The sequence below is a fragment of the Vicugna pacos genome, chromosome 8, assembly GCF_048564905.1.
Source record: "Vicugna pacos chromosome 8, VicPac4, whole genome shotgun sequence".
Taxonomy (NCBI): Eukaryota; Metazoa; Chordata; class Mammalia; order Artiodactyla; family Camelidae; genus Vicugna; species Vicugna pacos.
The window spans coordinates 43178296-43198289 of record NC_132994.1 but is presented as its reverse complement, the minus strand read 5'-3'; the positions used below and the strand labels follow the sequence as shown (position 1 = coordinate 43198289).

Genomic DNA, 19994 nt, shown 5'->3' with positions numbered 1-19994 from the left:
AGTATCGGGGCCTGGGTTGCAGATGGTTCTATGTGATAGGCTGACTGGCAAGTGGGCAACCTCAACAGCTCCAATCTGAGGTCCTTTGAAAGACAGTGGGGAACAAAAATCCTCTCAGTGGGCAGAACTTTGAGTAATACAGCTGGTTGTTCATCTTACCTGGAAAAGGAGATGGCCAGAAATATGGATCTGTACCACCCCATCTGCAGCAGCTAAGGCTTGGGCTCAATGGTCAGGCAGCTGGAGAGAACATAACTGAAAAATTGGCAATATGGAAGCTTGGGGAAGAGATATATGTTTAGACCTCTCCGGATGTGCACAGGATGTGAAAATATGTATCTGTGTGCTCACCAACGAGAAAGTTTAGTGGAGGAGAATCTTAGTAAGTAGTGGATAAGATGACCCATCATGTGTACAATAGTCAGCCTCTTTCCCCAGTCATCCCTGCACTTGACCAATAAGCTCATGAAAAAGTATGAAGGCAACAAGGATGGAGGTACACATAGCTGCAGCAACGTGAATTTCCCCTCAAGAATGCTGATCTGACTCCAGCCACTGCTGAGTGTTCAATTTGACAACAGCAGGGACTCACACAGAGTCTCCAACATGGCATCATTCACTGGCAGGATGGAGAAGAGGGGAAATCAGCTAGCCACCCAGTGGCAGAATAATTGCCTCAAACCACTTCTGTCATGGAAAGGACAGTGCTTTGTTCTCACTGGAATAAACACTTACACTGTGTATAAATTTACTTTCCTTTCCCACAATTCTTCTGCCATTACTATCACCTTTAAACATATGAACTACCTCATTCTCAGCATTGTTCTAACTGAGAAACTCATTTTACAACCTATGAAATGTACAGATGGGCTCATGCTCAGGGAATTCACTGGTTTTACCATCTTCCCTGTCATCCTGAAATGGTTGGCTGAGCAAGTAGTGGAATGGACTTTTGATGACCCGATTGTGGCGCAATAGTGGGGGCAACATCCTGTAGGACTGCAGTGGCCTCTGGAACGGAGTATATACCTTCACTCAGAGACAAGTGTATGACACCGTTTCTCCCCTAGCCGGGATCTGGGGCCCTGGGAATCAAGCAGCATACAAGGGAGTGGGGTTCTAATGATTACCACTAGTGACCCACTAACACAAGGGTCGCTTCCTGTCCTTGACTCTGAGCCGTTAGTCCAGAGGAAGTTGCCAAGGGAGGAGGCTTCTACCAGTGGGACTGGCAATGGTTCCATTAAACTGGAAAATGAGACTTTCGCCAGGCCTCTTTATACTTCTTAAATCAAAGAATCAACAGGTAAGAGGTAAGATGACTGATCCTAAAATCCAGGGGAAAATGAGTTCCTCTTACGCAATGAGGGGAGGGAGTAGCATGTCTGGAATGTAGATCTCCTGAGAGGTCTCTTAGAGATACTAAGGAGATAAAGAAACAATTGTCTGATACGAGCAGGACTGCTTAGGGCCAAGAACCTTTGGGAATAAATAGTCGTTAACATTATAGCTCAATATTTACGATACTTTATATCAAAGAGGAAATGTGATTCAGTTAGAAGAGGAATGAAAATCACCCAGAGTTAAAGGATTTTATATCTTTATTAGGGGAGAGTGTTAGTATATTACCAGTTGCATAAGGGATAGTTGTTTTATGTTAGCTGTCACTCAGATTCTCCTATTGTCTTTATTTGGAAGTTAAGTATGGCTCAAAGGGTTTATCTGTATACTGAGTTAACCAACATTAAACTATGGTGGACTTGTATTATGCCAGTTTAATTAAGCTGGAACTTCAGCACTTAGAAGTTCCTTCCCTGCATAGTTCATGGTTAACACGGGCCACCAGGAACACCTTGCACAAGATCTGCAAGGTGGAAATGAAAGAGCAAGCACGCTCCTCGAGAAGTTGGTGCAGGGAACACCATCACCACTGTCTGTTGCATCTCACATGCATCACTGCTTATCTGCTGACTTGCACCATTGGCAGGAGGCAGCAGCTGGACCATCAACACTTTTAGCTCCTGCTAGATCTTCTGATTCAGCTTCTCTCATTTCTGAGCCAAGTGCATGTTTAGCTCCCAGGAGAAGGTCTCCGGTTTCTCTTGCAAAATGGCCCCATCTTAGAAGTTGTAAGTTTGGAGGCCAGGACAGACTGACAGGCATTCCAGACCTTCCTTGTGGTTTCTGGCTCAGCTTCACAAGATCTGACATCTCCTGGCTTTTCCCACTTTATGTCCATCCAGTCTTCCCTACTGCCTGCCATATGAACTTCAGACTCCAGCACGAGACACAGAAACAGCAGCTCCCGTAATTATTTTCTAAGATCAAATACTTGCAATAAATCTTGTATTTGATGTGTTTAATTTCCTAGTGGTCCTACTTCTCTGATTGAAACTCCTGAAGATCAAAAGCCTGGTTGCCAGATAATCAGGGTGTTCCCTTTTATGTACAGCACCCTGAAAGCCTTTAGGAAAGACAGGAGAATATGGGAGACAAGGTCCTTGCTTTCAAAGGTCTAACAATTAAACACAAACTTTTCTCAACAACTCTGACGATAATCTCTTGCAGTAATTTTAACGCAGCTTTCTTAGTTGAAGGAGGTGAGTTGGTGGGTTGGATCTGCAAGTGAGCCAAGAATACGCCTTGGAAATTACTTTTTTAAGAATCCTCACCACCTGAGATTGCATTGTCATTATCTGCCTTTTCTCTTTAAAAATTAAGTGCAGAAAAATAAAGTCAGGCAGTTTTAGGAAGCTAGTAGCTCGATTTACAATAATGGAGCACTTTCATCCCATGATACACATTTTTTTTTCTTGGCATGGGTAGGTAGACAGGTTTATTTATTTCTAGAGGAGATACTGAGGATTGAACCTAGGGCGTCATGCATGTTAAGCATGTGCTCTACTGCTGGAGCTATACCGGCCCCGCCCCATGATACACCTTCTAGCCTAGTCCAGAAATGGAATACTGAGGAGTAATCAAAGATCGGTTGAAAATTAAACCTCAAGTTATTTTCAAGCTAATAAAGACAAGATGGCAAGATTTAGGCAGCAGCTCTACAGGACAGAGAGTATTTCAGTTAAAAAAACAAAAAGAATCTCTGTGTCTGTGATGTCAGTCCTTATTTCCACATGTGGTTGGACCGCACATCCCAGACTGTCTCATCACACACTACTGGCTGTCATGGTGGTTAGGTCTCATCCAGAGAAAACTGCATCAGAGGCCCTCTGTCTTATTTGATAGTTCTGCATGTCTTTTGGCTAACTGCCATGTTTATTTCTTAAAAGAAAAATCCAAGTGAATTCCTTGTGCAAGCTCATCACTTGGTGTGTATACCTGCTACACTTGAATTCAACTAAAATTTAGCATTTTAGTTAATATAACATCAGTCTACACCAAAATATTGAAGTAGAATCAACATCCCTTTTCAAAATGTTCACCAAAAGCAAAGACTTCAAGGTTTTGGATGATTAAAAAACCATCATAACAGTACAAAGTACCACAAGTTTTAGTTCTTGAAGGCAAAAGCAAAATTGATAAAGATTTACCCCTCATATTTTTATTTCTCTTCTTTCCAGGAATGAAAATTTATCCTCAACAGGTTTTACATTTCTGGTTATTACTTTCAAGGCTTATTTGAGTAACTTGAAATTATCGAAAGATGCTGTTTCCATGTGTACTCAATCACAGTCACGGCTACTGATACTTCTGCCAAAAGGTTCTATATGTCAAAATTGTGGTATGGCTGGCAATTCACAGTGATATATGAATTATGTGCTGTTCCAGAAACCATTCTCGTCAGGAACATACATCACTATCAGGAAGGTTGTCCTAGTCTGTTCTGACTGCTAGAACAGAATACCACAGATTGACTGGCTTATAAACAACACATTTATTTCTCATAGTTCTGGACTCTGGGCAGTCCAAGATCGAGTCACCAACAGATTCAGTGTCTGGTGAGGACTCCCCTCCTGGTTCATAGGCAGCTGTCCTTTTGCTATGTCCTCAAGGACAGAAGTGAGGGAAGGGAGCTCTCTGGGCTCTCTTCTAAGGGCCCATGTCCCATTCATGATGGCTCTACCCTAGTGACCTGATCACCTCCCAGGGGCCCCACCTCCCAATTCCATCACACTGAGGGTTAGGTTTAAATATGTGAATTTGGGGGTACACAAACTAGGTAGACTAGAGAGAAGATGAATAAGGAGAGGAAGAAGAAAAGAAGGAGAAGAAGGGTGCAACTGGAGTTACATCGTGCTGAGGCCCAGGAAAGGAAAAGGAAAATCATAGATTTCAACTTACTGCTTGTTTCTCCTAACTGAAGGTCACGATCACATATCACAGTCCAGCTACCCAATAACACACTCCCACTAAGTGTATAAACACTATATGAGTTTATTCCTGGAAATACTTGGAGGAATACACTCCCCAATCTCCCACACATTCAATTACTTTCTGATTGTTTATAAGAAGCTTTTTCCAAACCAAGAGTTCCCACATGTTCCCTGTAAGAATTCTCTCTGTTCAACAGGACCTTGAAAAGTATAGACTTCTCTCAATAAAGTCTTTAAGGAGATGGTTCTGCCTGTGTTCAGAATTCATGTGTTGTTATTATAACCATATAGCAAGTTTGAGTTTATAAATTACATGCATGTACAAAATCTTCTTCGTATTTTCAAGGATCCCTTAGTCAGAGTAGATTTATATTTTCCTTATTTCTAAATGCAATAACAAGCTAGCTATAGCTAAAGTCACAATAGAAACACAGCCAGATCTTCCAATTCCTGTTCCAGTGTTCTTCCTGATACCATGTTGCTCTCATCAGGAGGAAACTATCTTCCATAAATGACAATCAAACTAAAAGTTTTCAAGGGTACAAAACAGATACTGACCACAGTGTAAATCTGCAGCACTAAGAAAAATTTCACAATCTATTCAAATTCAGGATCTTTAAGTATTTTATAAGCAGTAAATTCAGAAGTCTCTTCTGAGACAGGAGTTTCATTTAATTCCTTTCTTATAGGGCAAAAAATAAGTCACATCTTAAAATGGTGTAATAAACTCCAGGAAACCAAATAGTAAAGAAATAAGCCCAATAATTCTTTACCTAGGACTGACACTAGATCAAGGTTAATCAACAGACTGTCTGTGAGCTACTTACATCAGCATTCCCTGGGATGTGTGTGAAAATGACCTGTTCCTGAGTCCCAAGACAGAAATCTGTGGAATCAGCATAGGGCCTTGGAATCTGCACGTTGACACACTTCTTAGACTATCCATATGTACACTGCTGTTTGAGAATCACTTCACTGACCACGTTTCGCTCCCGTGAGACAAAAAAGAAGCTATTAAAGTAACACCAAGACTATGAGCGATTCAGAGACCTGTTCAGAGATACATTCACTACTAGGATGCAATGTGAACTACTCATTCCTAAAATGAGGTCAATTAGAAACAAAGGAGTTAGTTTTTGCCACTGAATGAATGTGTTCGCATGTTCACATGATTTAGTACCATCTTGTTTTATTTATCTATAAAAGGAAAATAACACTTGAGTGTTCACGAAATGCGAGGATTAACTCGGTGACAGTAATAAATGTGTTGATATATGCAACTAGAGGGTAATAAAAGAAAGGATTATGGGAGGAAAGCTCATAAGCATCATTTCCCATCCCCAAGAATGCTGTTGCCTGTATTTCAATTAACAGCAGTTATTCAAACAGAGAAATAATAGCACTGACTCTCAAAACTGGCAGCAGTTAGAATAACTCAGCATATTTAATCATAAATAGGCCACGCTGTCTACAAAACTCTTACTTTGACTGGGAACCTGGCAGCAGGAGCCGTCTCAACCTGCCTGGTTCTGCACATCTCTGTCCTGATGATTAGATAATTAGCGGGAACATTGCAACTGTGTGAGAACTACAGTTTCACCAGCTGATCTTAGCAGAGAAAACATATATTATTACCTCTCTTTCAAAAGTGGCTATGATTAACCATAATAAAATATATGACTAGTAATTTCAACAGTCCATGAATCCCTGAAATTATTTCTTGCTGCGACTAAAAGGATTTTAGATTAAGAGCTCTCAATTTAAACTTGTAATTTGAGTTTAAACTATTCATTATAAAAATCAAGCCAAAGCTGAGAGAAATTATCCAGGGTCTAGGGAAAACAGATCTCTCTTTCATGATCAAACTCTCTTTTTTCCCCTCCTCAAGTGGAAAACCACGTGAGTCCCTACTTTTTCCCTTTTTACTTTCTACTTTCAGATCTAGGAAAACAAACACCTCTGCCTTGCGCCTGACAGTAATTTTGAAAGCAGCTGTGTTTTGTGAAATACATATTGAACAGTCAGAAAGAAGTCGAAAAATTCCTTTTGAAGAGAGCGAAGTTATTTTCTTTTTCTTTTTTTCTGTATGCCATTACATTAAATTGTGAAGAGTCAAATTACTCTTTTCAAAGTGTTTATGTTACCTGAACTCTCACTAGGTTTTTTTTGTTGTTTTCTTTTTTCCACTGAACACTGAGGATCGAAGCTAGTTAACCCTTTCTCTAAAGAACACGTCTTCTAGTTTCCTGTCCTCTCTAGGAGTCCAGCTGCTGCCACAGAAAGGAAACGACACCAGAGTTCGGCTTTGGTTTTTTGTCTTCTGCTAACGTAATGCGTTGGCTTGCTACCCAAGCAATAGACATTGTTACTCTAGCTGTTTACGTGAGGAAAAACGGACATGTGCTATCAGAATCTCCAGCAACAAAAGTGCTGGGAAGATCAGCTCCTCTGGAGCAAGTCACTCTACCTGCAAACCATCCTCTTCAAAAAAAGAGAGCGCCTATCAGGGTACCCACAGGAATCTGCGGGGGAGAGAGCCCTTAGATTTATAACCTGTATTCTTCTGCAGTGTTGCACTGTGGAACATACAGTAATGAATGTGTTTCGTGTAAACCAGCCTTACCTTCTTATTACATATATTTTGTGGTAACATCATAAGCATTTCTAGCAAAAAAAAAAAGTTGTGGTAGATATAAATGGAACCTGGCATCGACTCAAGTTTTTATAAAAGCACATAAACTACCTGGATAATCTGATGAATCAAGAAAATCCTGTTTGTTGGGTATTTCAAACAGGGGCTTTAGCCCAAAAAGAGCACTGATATGCAGCTGCTTTTTGACAACAGCCATGAATCACTGATAGAAAAGCATGAGAACACAGTCGGCAGGCTTAATTATATGTCATTACCCCAAATAATGGCCACATTTTAGGAATAAATTAAACCTTTAGTGGTGGAGACTTGCATCATTCGGGAATGTTAGTCAATCCAATGATTTTAAAAATCTGTAGACAAAACACTCCAGGTTCATTGTGTGTTTAGGAAGAGTTGTAAAGTTTCATTGTATTCACATTTTAAGACTTTGAGGAGTGGAAGGAGTAATTCTCCTTTCTGTTTTCTTTTCTTTTTTTTTTTTTGAGACAGAGGAGTAGCTTTTTTAAAGGTAGGAGAGAATATTTTTTGAGGGCAAATAAGGCATATCACCAGAAATGACCCAGAGCCATAAGATCATAGCCTGGAAGGAGACCCCAGGAGCCATTTACTCCAACCTCCTGACTGCAGACAGGACTTTCTCCAAGCATTTTTCTAAAGATGCACCCAATTCATTCTCTGGTGTTAGGACCCCAGCTACTCACCTTGCCCCCAGGATTTCTGCTCTGATGCCACGGCCTGATGCACTTGTGAAGGGGAACTGGTCCAGCTCCAAGAAAGCCGATCTCGAACTTCTCTGCCCTTTCTCTCCCAGCAGAGCTGTCATGCGAGGGGGGAAGAAACCTGGTGCTGATGACTTGTAAAGCTATCGACAACTTTAGAGAGTTGTTGATTGTGCAAACACATCTGATGCCAAAGCCTGTGAGGGACTGTGTACTCAATTTTCACCAGAAATCACAAATGGGTACTCTCATGAACCAGACTTTACCCCAGCAAACATCTTTAGTTTGGCCTACATTGGGATTTTATTTTAATTTTAATTTCTTAATCCAAATTTCAAATCAGAACTCAGATTTCCAGGTTTCAGGCTTCAGTTTCCTAAGCCAGCATTCCTTCAGGGCCTAAACTCTGATGCTGGGGGTTCTCCATCTGACTCTGTATGATGGGGCAGAAGGGCTCCAGTCAGCTGCAATCTTGGACCCAGCCCCACACAGAACACTGCCACTACTCAGCAAGCGCCAGTCATTTGTAAGTAATTTGTATGAAGACAAGTTTAAAGCATCTTGTCGATTTTTCTTTTTTTAAATCATTAACGTTTCTTGAAAAATAGATTTTTACAGTATCTCATAAAATCATTCCTGTTTTCTCACAGTCCTTAGACATAGAAAGTCCTCATCAGATGTTCCATAACTTTTTTCCATAGACTTGGTATTTTCTGTCTCTTGATATGTGGAAAACAACTACCCCTTACCAAAATATTTCATTTTTTTGTTAAGTCCAGAAAACTTGTATTGAGTCAGTTTCAAGGACACATCTTTTGAGACCTGCTAACCCCTTCCTGCTGGGAAAAGGGCCAATGAGGAACAGAAAGAATTCAGCAATATCAGGACTAACCCCCTCTCCTGTTCAACCACTGTCAGGCCTCCCCAGTCTGTCCCATCCCTCCCAGGTCTGACATAAAAAGAGAAACCATATGGACAGAACTATAACTTCACCATCACTGAGACATGTTGAATGTCTTACTAAAGCTAAAATGAAACTGCTCTTCTCACCCCCAACTCCGACTTTTCTGTCATTGGGGAAAATATGGAACCTGGAGTCCTTAAGTCATTCTGTCTAAATGGGATACATCTGGACCCAGTATGAAATTCTTCATTATATTTATATTATTGTAATGTTGAAATTGGCTGGGAGAAAGGGACAGGGCAGCAGAGTCCTCTGGTCTCTTTAGTCCTGTGAACCAGAGCTTCCTCCAGCGGAAACAGTGTTGTTATTTTAGCCTTTTCTCCCAGGACAATTTCTCACCTTTAATTATTCTAATTGGGCTTCTCCAGTCACCCTCAACTCTCACACCCGGTAACAGTGCTCCCAATGACTAGCATTAACTTCCTCTGCATGCATCTGAAAAGGTCTCTTCTCTTCTCTGTTCCAATTGTATTAAAAAGAACTAACTGCTATTTTCTACAATGTGAGTTTTCATGTATTTTTAAGTTACATATATTCATTCCACTAGTCCTTTCTCTGGTACAATAATTGCAATTTATATCAGCATTTCTGACCAAATGGCTTCTCTCATATTTGAACGTACCTATACTTGTTTTCTCTTTGTCTCATTCAACTTCTCTAAATCTCACTAAGGTGTTAGACCCTGAACTGCATAATGAGGGCCTCACCTACACTGAATACAGTCGTCCTTCTGTGTCTGTGAGGGGGTTGGTTCCAGGACTCCTGCAGTTACCAAAATCCGCAGATGTTCAAGTTCCTTATATACAAAGTCATACAACGAATACAGTCTGCTTTCCATATCTGTGTGTTTAACCAACCACAGAAATGGACAAAAGAGCCAACTGTATGATAAAAAATTTATCTCATGGAAGGATTACCTCATGGTTTCTAACTGTTCTATTTCCATTTATATTCCTGAACCATAATTCTTTTTTACCATTATGCTATATTGTTATCTCATGCTTGCTTTGTAACACACTATAGCTTTTGGGTTTTCATAAGACACAATTCCTCTCCTTCCATCTTGACAATGTAATATTAATTATTATGTCTCAATTAGTTGTACATCTGTATGTTGTCATTTTGACTTATGTCCCCAATAATGCCTTTTATTAATGTTTGTGTGTGTAATTCCTATGTTGTGATATAGTTGTTTATTTATAATTTTCATTCTTACCCCTACTTTTACATCCCATTAGATTGAGCTCCACAGGTGTGAAAACCATGTCATATTGATTTGGTATCTCCAGTCATAAGTACAATGCTTGGCAAGAGAAAATAAAGTATATATAATGCAACACGGATGTTTATCAGTTGAATAAATGGTTCTACATCTTGTTGGGCTGGGACCTTAGAATTTGACAGAATTGCATCAGACTTAAGATTGTTTGTGAAAAAAAAAATCACTGACAAAGCAATTCTTTTAGAAAGCAGATATAGATAGAAAGGTAGTTAGATGTATTATGGTATAAATAGTGTACATTTTGCAAGAACAAAAAAATCAAACACTAGATTTTGTTCCATCTACAATTAGGTTAGTCTAGCTCATTAGTTCTTGAGAATTGCTTTTATTTTAAGATACTATGTATGTCTCACATTTATTTACCTACAAAAAGAAAACCACAAATGTAATAAGAGGAAAAATTGAGAGCGGAAAGGAACAATTTTTTAAAGAAAAGGAAATCATGGTGATAAGAGGTTTCAATTCCATTAAGTGTTGGAAAGTGTTTTCATGAGATACCACACATGAGAAGTGCATTTATAATTTTATATGGGGAGACAAAAACTGTCAGTATTTCAAGCCCATAGTATTAGCAGACTAAAGCAATCTCCTGAACCAAGATTCTGCTTACACCACTTAAAACACTCTTCAAGCCTTCGCAGCTGATTGATAACTGTGCCTTGAAGACTCAATAGTAAATGTTCACCAGGCCCTATTTTCCCCTATTTCTTTCATCAGGGAAAATAATTCAGTTTGTAGTAATAACTTGTGTTGTTATCTCATATCATTTATTGCTTATTGCTTAGTTTTAAGTGATTGAAAATTAATAAAACTGTGCACTACAAGTTTAATCTGCTTTGCGAAAAAATAATCTTATAAAGCAGATACTTCAAAAGCTGATTCTTTACATGGTATTGACCTCATTGTTCTGCCAAATAGGGAAGCTTTTTGGAAATATTTAAATTGTGATTTTAGTTATAAAGTGTAAGATTTATTGTACAGTTTCCAGGAACACATATGTGTATAGTAAAGTCAGCTTTTTTATCTCTAATATTTTATCACAGATTTAAAGGGCTTGGCAATTTCTAATAAATTCTGAAAGACTGACCTATTTTTAATGACAAGCTTGCAGAGAGTCCCACAAAATTGATTGTACTTCTAAAACTTACTTATTTTCACATGCTACAATTCTTTTAAATGGAAATACTTGCTTTTCTAGACTGGGACTGAAAAGCAATTCCAAACTGCACTTTTTTTTTTTAAGCTGTTTAATCAGGTGGAGACAATCTAAATCAGATGTAGGTTAAAGTACAAAATACACTAGGTGGCACTGGAAATAGACCATAGAAGAAGTTGTCTGCTCATAAAATGGTCCTTATACATCCAGGGACGTTAAATCAGCCTTAGAATAAAGGCAAATAAAGTGATCACTCTTTCATGCTGAGGTTCTGTTTTATTAATTTCCTGGTTTATGTAGCGACTGTTGGATATAAATGTCCAATGAAGCGAACAATAAAATAATAATGTTTGAATAAAGAACTAATTCTTAGTAGACACTTGGCACTTCACTGCGTCTCCCCAAATGTACCCTGATGCAATCTCCCATTCATAAGCATCAGGGTGTTAACTGCAAGCCATTAAAAACAATCTTATAGGATTCAGGCTGGGCAGTGAAGAGAGGACTTCCAAAGACTGGGTGCTGCTGTGACTCCAATGTTTGAGAAATACCTGCTAAAGATGAGATCAACTTGAATGTTTTTTAGGCTGTTTAGGTTTCACGGGGCAACTAAATGTACTTGGATTTTTTTTAACTTAGGAATGACAATGTGTTAAAAGTGCCCTGGACTAAAGAGTTTACTTCTCATCTAAATCAGATAAATATGACCTACTGTGGGAAGGATGGGTGAGAATGAACAATTCAAAGGTACTTTAGATATACTCCAGAAATTTCATTTGAGGTCTTGCCCACTGCAAGCCTGGCTTTATAAAATATTCCTTCATATCTGCCAAACCTTAGAATAACCCTTGTAGAAACCATAAATATGGTGCAAATAAACAGTGGCGGCCTTACATAATGAGGTGTCCTTGCCAAATGGGAGCAGAAGACAAGAAGCCTGCCTCCCACTAAGCAACATGTTCCAGGCCTCGCAAGCCTGAAACACCATCATTCATTCATCGGCTGGCTCCTGGCAGGAGTGAGTGCTCATGCTGGGCTAGAGAAGGGGAGTGCTCGCAGGCTTCACAGCAAAGATGCAGCAATCTGTTTTGTTGGCTTGTGTTCATGTCTATTAACCTGTGCTCACCGGAAGGGCAGGGACTCTGCCATCCTTTCCCTGCTTCTCCTACTGCATCACAGCTAATAGGTGCTTGATAAGTGCTTACTGAGTTGTTTTTTTATCTCCAGATGAGTTGATGGAAAAGTTATTTTTGTCAACAGGATGGAGTGAAAGTTACACAGAAATAGTCCTTTTCTTCTAGGAAGTATCCATCCAATTCAGTTGATATGTATCAAAAAGGACAAAGAACTAAGCAGTTGGACTGAAAGTTAGAAGTATTAATAGCAAATATATTTTCGTGGGTTGCTGAAAACGCTAAGTGTTTAAGTGGAGAGACAGCAGGATGAATTAGAGAAATCATCAGCTCCTGTTAAGCACACTTCTCGAAGGCGTTGAGGCCTCATAGGACAAAACACAGTTACTAATAATGCCGCATTTCCTAGCTCTATTCTTGAGATGTGTAACCTTGGGTAAATTATGTAATCCCTCTATGCCTCGATTCTTTCTGAAACTGAGATAAAATACCATCCATCTTGGAGGTCTGTTACAGACATTGAATTCATTTTGTAAAGTGTTTAGAACAGCACCTGACACTCATATGGAGCACTATAGTTAAACAAAGTAAAATAAATAAAACCCTAACCCCAGGAATAAAGCAGCAGTGTATGAGACCAGGAAAAGGTGAGGAATGGAGTTGATTCCACAAAAATAAGCAGTCCTTAGACCTCTTATAAAGTTTCTTCTTTCTCAAAAACTAAAGCTGTTGTGCACCAGCATTGGCAGTATTCAATTACTGTTTTGATAGTCACGTTCAGTGTGTTGCATTTTATATTATCCTTTTTCATCTACTTTTCAAAAACAAGAATTATTCAGGAAAGCAATAAAAGATTTTCAGAAAACAGAATTAGAAGAAAAAAATGAGGAAAGTTGTCCATTAATCACCTTCCTTTTGGCCATCTCTTCTTCCTATTTAATTGAGCGCAAATTTGCTAGTAACTCCTTGAACTTTAGCCATTAAGATCTAATGGTTGTAACCTACAGCCCCTTTGAGGAGTCAGAGGCAGGTGGCACTTGTATACCTTTTTATTCTACTATTACATGTGTTGAACACCTATTATCAGTGAGATATTACTCAAGTAGCATAGTTACTACTTCACAATTTAGAGAACGTGAGATCTGGGACGTTTAAAGGCATTTGGTAAATCTCAGTTCTTGGGCTTTTGTGCACAGCATTGAGAAGGAATTCAGGGTGCTGTTTCTGAAATATATTTGACCCTTCTGTCACTAACCCACTCTAAAAGACTTGTTTTTCCCTTTCTATCTTAGTTTCTATAGCCAAGCTTGAGAAGAACAAAGTCTATTTTTTCTTATGGAGATGCAATGAAATTAGATGAGATAATCCAAGTTAGGAATTAGGGAAGACATACTGTATAAACCCAAGAGATTATAATTTAAGAAATATTTTAGATGATTTAAAATGCTATCAAATTTAGGTAATGAAATTCAACATGCAAATTCAACTTGACAACTACTTATAGAGCACTTATTGGGTGCAAAGCATAAGGTTGAGGACAATGAGAATAGAGAGAGAGGAATAAAATAAGTTCTCTGCCCTCAGAGAGCTTGTGGTCTGATGGAGAAAGGCAATATACAAGCATCTGACTGGAAGACAGATTCAGCAAGTGCTACAACGGAGGCACAGCCGAGGGCCGGGAAGTGCAGAGGTGGCAGTTACTCAGCCCAGGTGAGAACGTAGGCGGCAGCATGAAGGATGAGGAAGTCCTGGACCTGGCCTTTATATACAGGATTAAAGTTCCTATTTGCATTATTTTCACATTATAATTCACATAGAAACAGAAGGGGTCAAGTGTCTACTATAGGATTAAGTAAAGGATGTGTCCCTGGTTTTGTAGTGAATCAGCCTGCTTCCTCCTACCAGCAGGTGCTATTCAGAGCAATCTGACCTTGTAATAAGCTGTAATGGAAAAGAATCTGAAAAAAAAAAATATATATATGTATATATATGCATAGCTGAATTGCTTTGCTTGTTCACCTGAAATTAACACTGTAAATCAATCACAATTCAAAAAAACTGAAATTATTTTCAAAAAGAAAAAAAAAACAACCAAAAAAAGAGCAATCTGACTCCATCAGCTCTCTCACAGTTGATATTTAGATCTATCACGTTGACTGTTTAAACAGAAATCTCTGTTGAAGTGTTTTTCAGAGCTCTTTTATTTCTAGACCATAAAGTAACATTATTAGCCTCCATAGTTCCAAGTTAATGAAAATGTGAAATATTATACCCTCTCTCAGTGCAGCATTTTGTTTTGTTTTGCTTCCTTCCAGTTTCAGTGCAATGTTTCCCATATGACTCATTCTGTCTTTCACTTGAGTGAGTGAAACCTGGTCTGGAAGGTGGATAGCTCAACCCCTTGTAGCCTATTGACAGCTTGCTGCTCTGCTACATCTGGACATAGCTTTCCTGGGCAAAAATCAGAAAATGGTATCTTATGGAGTTCTCACACTTCTTTCTCCCCCTCTGCATCAATCCAGGAGCCTCCTTTCTGTCTCCCTCTTGCAGTCTCATTTTCCATGGTCATGAAGACTCCACCCAAGGGGCGCTCCCCTCCCCTCCCCACAGGCGTGTGTATTTTAGTTTGTGACTAGTACAAGCCACAATGCCTTCAAGAAACACTAAATGAAATCTCTGATTTGGGGTCAGTATGGGAGATCGTGAGTGCTTCCTGGCCTCCTTCCATCAACACTGCCCACATGCCACGAGGTATCCATGGAAGCACATGTCACGTTCTCGTGGGTTTCCTTCCCTCCCTTTCTTTCTTGCAGCTTCTCTCTTCACAACATAGGGTTAACATGGTGTGATCTGCAGTCACTGAGGAGCCTGGCCTGCAGCTCAGGCAATAGCAGCTTGTTCACGGCCTAGAGCACCTTCCCTGCCTGCCCCCGACACCCATGCAAATCAGGTTTCCCACCAGGGCCCTCCTCCGCAGGAGACCCTACTCTGACTTCTGTCAGCATCTCTAAATGGAAAGACAGGAACCCAGGCCTCAAAGCCACATGTTGGCTGAGAAAAACAGGGAGAAACAACTCTTATAAGCAGGACTATTTCTCAACTGTTTCATAAATATTTTCCTGCCTTTCTTTATCCAATTCTCTAATAACTAAGAGGGGTGCATAAGAAACCCCCTGAGAGAAGGCATGCTGACGCTGGGTGTGCAGCTTGGGAGGGAAGATCATGATGGGACAAGTCGACTCCATGTAGTTTATAAGCCCGTAGCAGGACCACACTGGCTCAGGCCCGCTTGCCTCTGACATCCTGTGGTTGTTAATTTAGGAAAATATTACCGATCACAAGGGAACACCCTCCTTGTCTTCTACAGTAACCTCTGCCATCTTTCTTCTGGAAACCAGCAGTTTAAAAGAAAAAAAAATCATTGTTAGATACTGTAGCAAGGGAAATGTTTAACAGTGTCTGTGATTTGCCTAATGGATAATTTTCCTCTCTGCAATCCCGGTAAATGACAGTTCTGTGTGATCTGGTCTGTGTTGCTTTGAAAATACCTTATTCAGAAGGAAGCCAAGCAAAATGTTCAGCTTTTTCAGACTCCGGGGGAAAACTTCACCTGGCTTCTGGCTGAAATGTAATTCATTTTCCATCCGTGTGTGGATTGGAGGGGGCTGCAGAGGAAGCGAGGCCAAGGAGTGTATTTGGCTCAGACCACGTGGCCCTGTGCACCTTTGTGCGTCTGTGGTAGCAGAAATTTTCACAGCCACGAAAATACCTCTGTATCCAAATAGCTACAGTCTAGTCTATTTAAGAAAAACTCATGAATTTATAAGACAAAGATTTTCTTAAACTAGAACATGTATGAAACTCCCAAGGCCATTTGACTTCCAAGTTGCAAATTAACAGCAAACATCCCAAGGGAAAGCCAGCTGCTCAAATTGCTCGAGTCAGAAAGTCTCCGAAAGCGGTCGTCCTAAAACGAGATGTAATTTTTTCAGGATTGACAGCTTTATTCAGGGTGGAGATTTCAGCCCAGAAAGCCTGTAATTCCTGAGCAGTGCTCCAGGCAGATCATCTTTCCTTTTATTGCTTTGTTTTGAACTTTTCTAAGGTGGTACTGCCAATGTTTTGAGCATCTCTTTGTTTCCATCAGGGTTTTATTCATCTTATTCTGGGTTAACCTGGGACAGCGCGGCTGAATTTCGGCTGTGCCGTGCATCATCCACCAAACCAACAACTGCAGACTCGGAGAGACTGCTGGGCTCGCCTGTTTCCATGTGGCAGCCAGATTGCCAGCACCCTTGGTGATTCATTTGTGCCGCTTTGCAGGATCCAGGGAGAGAAGTGCCCTGGTGAAGGCAGGGCAGCGAGCACTTTCTTTAATCCCAGCTTTGTCAGAGCTCAGCTGCAGCCTTAGAAAGGCCATTAGAGTTTCTCATCAGTTTCTCGGTCAGCAAAATCAGAATCACCCTAGCATTATGATACTTAATTTTGTTTTCTTTTATGACGTGCTTTGAAGATGAGAAGAGATGCATTTATTTTGCTTAGCAATTTAAATTAATGGGGTCAGAAATATGACACATTCTGCGTTCAGTAGCACTGCCTTCATTTTCTTGCTCTGCCTACTCCTGTGCTTACACGGTCAAGTTCATCCCACCTCCTCAGCACTGACTAGCAACTTCAGCTGAATTTACTTTTGATATTTTCACTGGAACTTTTTATTATTGAAATAAATAAGGTAGACTTTAAGAAGTTTGTTCTAGGCATCTGCCTCTAGGTAGATTCTTATTTCAATCGTTAGGGAGAGCTGATAGCTTGCTTAATGATTAATTCCCTCCAACTATTAGAAATCACATAAGAAAACTTAATTAAACAATTTTGAGAATCTGAGAATCAAAATAGCAAACCAAGCTTTTTATGTATTATTTAGAAGAGCCATTAAAATTCAGCTAACTCTTAGGATGTCTCATCTTTTATTAAGGATTGAGGTAATAATATGTCTATGAAGTAAAGTGTAAAAGTGCTTTTATTCCCAAAGGTCATTTAGATTCTGTTTTAGACACAATCATATATCATTTATATTGAAACACACTTGTGCTACATTTAGTTCAAAAGAAGTTTACAAAAAGTGTGGGGAATGTATGGAATATGTGGAGTGAAAGTTGGGTGTTTTATCTTCACATATTTTTATTAGTTCCTTAAGAGTCAGAGCAAGGAATTTTAAGTATAAAATGCACTAGAAGAAAACTATCACAAGTGGCCTCAAAAACAACTCTAGGAGATTATCCAAAAATAGAATTCCAAAGTGGGGTAGAAGAGTTTGATTTACATTAATTTTTTGGCCTGAGTCCTGCAATGTTCTCAGAGCATTGGCTGATGTCACATTCATTTTTTGCTGACTTTAAAACATTTGCAATTATATTTCCTTTATTTTTTGTAAACTATATTGTATTTACTAAAACGTAGAGCCTAAATATCCTTTCAATTATTGTAAGTGAATATCCCACTGTGATGGTTAATTTTGTATATCACCTTGGCTAGGCTATGGTACACTAGCCTAGATGTTGTGAAGGTACTTTTTTGATGTGATTAACATTTAGATCAGCAGACTTGAAGTAAAGCAGACTATCTTTTTAATTTGGTGGTCCTCACCCAATCAGTTGAAGGCCTTAAGAGAAAAAGACTGGAGTTCCCTAGGAAAGGAAGTGATGTCTTCAGACTGCCCTTGGATTCATGACAGCCACCTCAGTTCTCCCCTGGGTTCCTAGCCTGCCAGCTTGCCCTGAAAATTTCAGACTTGCCAACCCAATTTCTTAAAATCAGTCTCTCTCTGCATGTACACAGACTCTTAATAATGTTTTTTCTGGTTTTTTTTTTTTCTGGAAACTCCTGACTAATACACCTACCTTTTTTCATCATTGTTATTTTAGCTTGAATTTGTTCCCTGACCTTTACTTCACAAATTCCTCTACACACCTTCTTGGATGATGCTGACTGAATCCATCAGTAGTCAAGGAATGCAGGCACAGGAGAATGAGGGAAGAGCAAAACAAAGAGTTGAGGAAACGAAGTGGAACTCTGCTCATGCCCTGGCTTTGTTTATACAAGGGCATTCCATGCACTGCCATCCAAAAAGGAAAGGAAAAAGTGAATTTGACATACTCAGGCGGTGAGGTCTGTGCAATTAAGAACAAAGTTGAACTGAATGCTGAGGAAAAAAAAACTACTGACACTCTTAGAATCATGTGTTTTTTTAAATTTTGTTAGCCATAAATTCTATTAAAGTTACAGTGTGATCCTGAATCACAAACGTTATTTATTTCCTTATCAGACAAAGCTAAATGAACTGTGGGCCTCCTTGCAAGAAGACTTATACGCCAGCAGTCTCCCTCAGCTGGCAGTGTCATTCTGTCAGCTTGACATGGGCTAATTCCCATTGCACTGACAATGCTTCTCTCTGGGTAATGGATGCAAAAAAAAAAAAAGAAGTTACACTAAGAAGTCTGTAAGTATCAGGATGCCAGAGGCTTACTGCTGACCTCGGTGAAAACTGTCCAGAGAAACTATTCTTTCTGCATAGACATTCTTTTGTGGTTACTCTGAACAGTCACACTGAGAGACTTAATTTTACAGAAAGTCACACAGGACCAGGGATGAACTGGTGGCTGAAGATCAAAGATCTAAGAATGAACAGCTTTTACAGTCTCCAGGGCAGCCCAGAGAATGCTGAACAAGCATTGTTTTGACGTTGCAAAAGTTCCGTCCATTACCCGGTTGATTTGTACCTCATTCAGCAGGTCAGTTAAGGGTCAGCCATGCCATCCAAGTTGAATACCAAAGTTTGACTAAGTGAACACCTTTACATCTGCACACACATTTGTGTAAACCTAACTCTGCTTCTTGGCATAAGAGGAGTCTGGTCTTGGCACAGAGAGAGGATCAATGATCTTGTTCCCAATGATCCTCAATTTCCATGTTGAAAACATATTTTGAATACATAGAAAAAAGTCTTTAATTCACACTCCCAAATTTTCATTCAGGTTGCCATGTGTGAGTCCCCAGGAGTGTCATAATGAAGGACTTGGCCCTTTGGAGAATCCAGAATGAAAACGTAATAAAGCCTACCTCACTCTGAGAGGAAAGGAGGAGACAGCAACTGGTATGTTTGAGTATTTATTATGTACCACAGACTTTTATATTATCCGTTTATTCTCACAACTTTTTGCTGAGTTCTATTATTATCTGCATTCTATGGGTGACCAATTTGAATCCCAAAGAGTTTTAGTAATTTGCCAACTGCATGCAGTATGCAAGTTTACAAACATGCTGCTCTTTTCAGTAAATTTGAAAAGAAAAAGAGGATGAAATATATATTTTTTGCATCCTGGACTTACTAATAAATCATTTATATGTCATTTAGATATCATATTATGGCTCACAATAGACAATGTTGACTTCAATTGAGTATTTTTTTCTTCCAGCAAAAATAGAATCTATTCTTACATATTGTGAATAAAGTTGAAATGAGCATGACAGTTCTGGGTTTGGATAAAATATAACCTATTTTTAGAAGGGTGCACATTTGTTCCAAATGTTTTCTGAGGACTGTCGCCCAGCTAACTGATGCAGATGATGACAGGAGTATCGTTTGGAGGAAATGATTGATTAGCACGCTGTAGTCATATGCGTGTACGAACATTCCATCCATCAGACTCTGACCCACTGTTGGCAGCGTGAGAGATCTGAACTGTTTCTCCAGAAA

General features: G+C 39.5%; 1 long non-coding RNA gene across 2 annotated transcripts in view; it reads right to left on the bottom strand.

The window, feature by feature from the left end:
* LOC140697716 (uncharacterized) overlaps positions 1-7789 on the bottom strand; it is a 39198-nt gene extending 31409 nt beyond the window's left edge. Inside the window, exon 1 of one of the 2 annotated variants that reach the window (XR_012074974.1) lies at positions 7686-7789. This is a non-coding gene — a long non-coding RNA (uncharacterized lncRNA). Of the gene's footprint in view, positions 1-5158; positions 5248-7685 lie in introns of those variants that run through there. The other variant, XR_012074975.1, reaches the window with a different exon arrangement.
* Positions 7790-19994: the final 12205 nt, after the last annotated feature.